Source organism: Eleutherodactylus coqui, chromosome 11 (assembly GCF_035609145.1).
Source record: "Eleutherodactylus coqui strain aEleCoq1 chromosome 11, aEleCoq1.hap1, whole genome shotgun sequence".
In the NCBI taxonomy this organism is placed as follows: Eukaryota; Metazoa; Chordata; class Amphibia; order Anura; family Eleutherodactylidae; genus Eleutherodactylus; species Eleutherodactylus coqui.
In genome coordinates, this window is record NC_089847.1 from 52779078 (window position 1) to 52783470 (window position 4393).

A 4393-nucleotide genomic window follows, 5' to 3' on the forward strand; every position below is an offset into this window, starting at 1 on the left:
TCTAACTGCAAAGTCCAGCTAAAGAAATCTCAAGTCTGACAAATCAGACTTTTTCCTTTTCCCCAAAGGTAAAGCTGCAGTGATTCCTGGGGACAAAGCGCTGTTTGGAGGTGAAATGCAGAAAAACATAACCTGGTGTTGTAAATAGTACATAGGCAAGAGGATAGCAAAGTGGCATGCTTCTTAGCATTTAGCAGGAAGCACTTCTTCTTGAGATGGACTTTGTCAAAGATGGCGACAGTCTTGGGAAATAGCTTCGTAGAAAACGAGAAAAGCACTCCCCGTCGGGGAATCGAACCCCGGTCTCCCGCGTGACAGGCGGGGATACTCACCACTATACTAACGAGGAAGAAGCTGATGAAAGCATGGCAGTATTCGGGCAGACCCATTTACTCTTGGGACCGATAGAATTTTGCCCATTTACACATACGCAGATGTTCTGCCAAAAGAAAAATAGCTTCCACAGATGATATCTTGAGTCATCTAACTGCAAAGTCCAGCTAAAGAAATCTCAAGTCTGACAAATCAGACTTTTTCCTTTTCCCCAAAGGTAAAGCTGCAGTGATTCCTGGGGACAAAGCGCTGTTTGGAGGTGAAATGCAGAAAAACATAACCTGGTGTTGTAAATATTACATAGGCAAGAGGATAGCAAAGTGGCATGCTTCTTAGCATTTAGCAGGAAGCACTTCTTCTTGAGATGGACTTTGTCAAAGATGGCGACAGTCTTGGGAAATAGCTTCGTAGAAAACGAGAAAAGCACTCCCCGTCGGGGAATCGAACCCCAGTCTCTCGCGTGACAGGCGTGACTACTCGCCACTATACTAACGAGGAAGAAGCTGATGAAAGCATGGCAGTATTCGGGCGGACCCATTTACTCTTGGGACCGATAGAATTTTGCCCATTTACACATACGCAGATGTTCTGCCAAAAGAAAAATAGCTTCCACAGATGATATCTTGAGTCATCTAACTGCAAAGTCCAGCTAAAGAAATCTCAAGTCTGACAAATCAGACTTTTTCTCTTTCCCCAAAGGTAAAGCTGCAGTGATTCCTGGGGACAAAGCGCTGTTTGGAGGTGAAATGCAGAAAAACATAACCTGGTGTTGTAAACAGTACATAGGCAAGAGGATAGCAAAGTGGCATGCTTCTTAGCATTTAGCAGGAAGCACTTCTTCTTGAGATGGACTTTGTCAAAGATGGCGACAGTCTTGGGAAATAGCTTCGTAGAAAACGAGAAAAGCACTCCCCGTCGGGGAATCGAACCCCGGTCTCCCGCGTGACTACTCGCCACTATACTAACGAGGAAGAAGCTGATGAAAGCATGGCAGTATTCGGGCAGACCCATTTACTCTTGGGACCGATAGAATTTTGCCCATTTACACATACGCAGATGTTCTGCCAAAAGAAAAATAGCTTCCACAGATGATATCTTGAGTCATCTAACTGCAAAGTCCAGCTAAAGAAATCTCAAGTCTGACAAATCAGACTTTTTCCTTTTCCCCAAAGGTAAAGCTGCAGTGATTCCTGGGGACAAAGCGCTGTTTGGAGGTGAAATGCAGAAAAACATAACCTGGTGTTGTAAACAGTACATAGGCAAGAGGATAGCAAAGTGGCATGCTTCTTAGCATTTAGCAGGAAGCACTTCTTCTTGAGATGGACTTTGTCAAAGATGGCGACAGTCTTGGGAAATAGCTTCGTAGAAAACGAGAAAAGCACTCCCCGTTGGGGAATCGAACCCCGGTCTCCCGCGTGACTACTCGCCACTATACTAACGAGGAAGAAGCTGATGAAAGCATGGCAGTATTCGGGCAGACCCATTTACTCTTGGGACCGATAGAATTTTGCCCATTTACACATACGCAGATGTTCTGCCAAAAGAAAAATAGCTTCCACAGATGATATCTTGAGTCATCTAACTGCAAAGTCCAGCTAAAGAAATCTCAAGTCTGACAAATCAGACTTTTTCTCTTTCCCCAAAGGTAAAGCTGCTGTGATTCCTGGGGACAAAGCGCTGTTTGGAGGTGAAATGCAGAAAAACATAACCTGGTGTTGTAAACAGTACATAGGCAAGAGGATAGCAAATTGGCATGCTTCTTAGCATTTAGCAGGAAGCACTTCTTCTTGAGATGGACTTTGTCAAAGATGGCGACAGTCTTGGGAAATAGCTTCGTAGAAAACGAGAAAAGCACTCCCCGTCGGGGAATCGAACCCCGGTCTCCCGCGTGACTACTCGCCACTATACTAACGAGGAAGAAGCTGATGAAAGCATGGCAGTATTCGGGCAGACCCATTTACTCTTGGGACCGATAGAATTTTGCCCATTTACACATACGCAGATGTTCTGCCAAAAGAAAAATAGCTTCCACAGATGATATCTTGAGTCATCTAACTGCAAAGTCCAGCTAAAGAAATCTCAAGTCTGACAAATCAGACTTTTTCCTTTTCCCCAAAGGTAAAGCTGCAGTGATTCCTGGGGACAAAGCGCTGTTTGGAGGTGAAATGCAGAAAAACATAACCTGGTGTTGTAAATAGTACATAGGCAAGAGGATAGCAAAGTGGCATGCTTCTTAGCATTTAGCAGGAAGCACTTCTTCTTGAGATGGACTTTGTCAAAGATGGCGACAGTCTTGGGAAATAGCTTCGTAGAAAACGAGAAAAGCAGTCCCCGTCGGGGAATCGAACCCCGGTCTCCCGCATGACAGGCGGGGATACTCACCACTATACTAACGAGGAAGAAGCTGATGAAAGCATGGCAGTATTCGGTCAGACCCATTTACTCTTGGGACCGATAGAATTTTGCCCATTTACACATACGCAGATGTTCTGCCAAAAGAAAAATAGCTTCCACAGATGATATCTTGAGTCATCTAACTGCAAAGTCCAGCTAAAGAAATCTCAAGTCTGACAAATCAGACTTTTTCTCTTTCCCCAAAGGTAAAGCTGCAGTGATTCCTGGGGACAAAGCGCTGTTTGGAGGTGAAATGCAGAAAAACATAACCTGGTGTTGTAAACAGTACATAGGCAAGAGGATAGCAAAGTGGCATGCTTCTTAGCATTAAGCAGGAAGCACTTCTTCTTGAGATGGACTTTGTCAAAGATGGCGACAGTCTTGGGAAATAGCTTCGTAGAAAACGAGAAAAGCACTCCCCGTCGGGGAATCGAACCCCGGTCTCCCGCGTGACAGGCGGGAACACTCACCACTATACTAACGAGGAAGAAGCTGATGAAAGCATGGCAGTATTCGGGCAGACCCATTTACTCTTGGGACCGATAGAATTTTGCCCATTTACACATACGCAGATGTTCTGCCAAAAGAAAAATAGCTTCCACAGATGATATCTTGAGTCATCTAACTGCAAAGTCCAGCTAAAGAAATCTCAAGTCTGACAAATCAGACTTTTTCTCTTTCCCCAAAGGTAAAGCTGCTGTGATTCCTGGGGACAAAGCGCTGTTTGGAGGTGAAATGCAGAAAAACATAACCTGGTGTTGTAAACAGTACATAGGCAAGAGGATAGCAAATTGGCATGCTTCTTAGCATTTAGCAGGAAGCACTTCTTCTTGAGATGGACTTTGTCAAAGATGGCGACAGTCTTGGGAAATAGCTTCGTAGAAAACGAGAAAAGCACTCCCCGTCGGGGAATCGAACCCCGGTCTCCCGCGTGACTACTCGCCACTATACTAACGAGGAAGAAGCTGATGAAAGCATGGCAGTATTCGGGCAGACCCATTTACTCTTGGGACCGATAGAATTTTGCCCATTTACACATACGCAGATGTTCTGCCAAAAGAAAAATAGCTTCCACAGATGATATCTTGAGTCATCTAACTGCAAAGTCCAGCTAAAGAAATCTCAAGTCTGACAAATCAGACTTTTTCCTTTTCCCCAAAGGTAAAGCTGCAGTGATTCCTGGGGACAAAGCGCTGTTTGGAGGTGAAATGCAGAAAAACATAACCTGGTGTTGTAAATAGTACATAGGCAAGAGGATAGCAAAGTGGCATGCTTCTTAGCATTTAGCAGGAAGCACTTCTTCTTGAGATGGACTTTGTCAAAGATGGCGACAGTCTTGGGAAATAGCTTCGTAGAAAACGAGAAAAGCAGTCCCCGTCGGGGAATCGAACCCCGGTCTCCCGCATGACAGGCGGGGATACTCACCACTATACTAACGAGGAAGAAGCTGATGAAAGCATGGCAGTATTCAGGCAGACCCATTTACTCTTGGGACCGATAGAATTTTGCCCATTTACACATACGCAGATGTTCTGCCAAAAGAAAAATAGCTTCCACAGATGATATCTTGAGTCATCTAACTGCAAAGTCCAGCTAAAGAAATCTCAAGTCTGACAAATCAGACTTTTTCCTTTTCCCCAAAGGTAAAGCTGCAGTGATTCCTGGG

At 44.7% G+C, this 4393-nt stretch overlaps 1 non-coding gene across 1 annotated transcript; it reads right to left on the minus strand.

Annotated features, from left to right (window-relative positions):
* Positions 1-277: 277 nt before the first annotated feature.
* TRNAD-GUC (transfer RNA aspartic acid (anticodon GUC)) lies at positions 278-349 on the minus strand. The gene has a single exon. It is a non-coding gene; the product is annotated as a tRNA-Asp (tRNA).
* Positions 350-4393: the final 4044 nt, after the last annotated feature.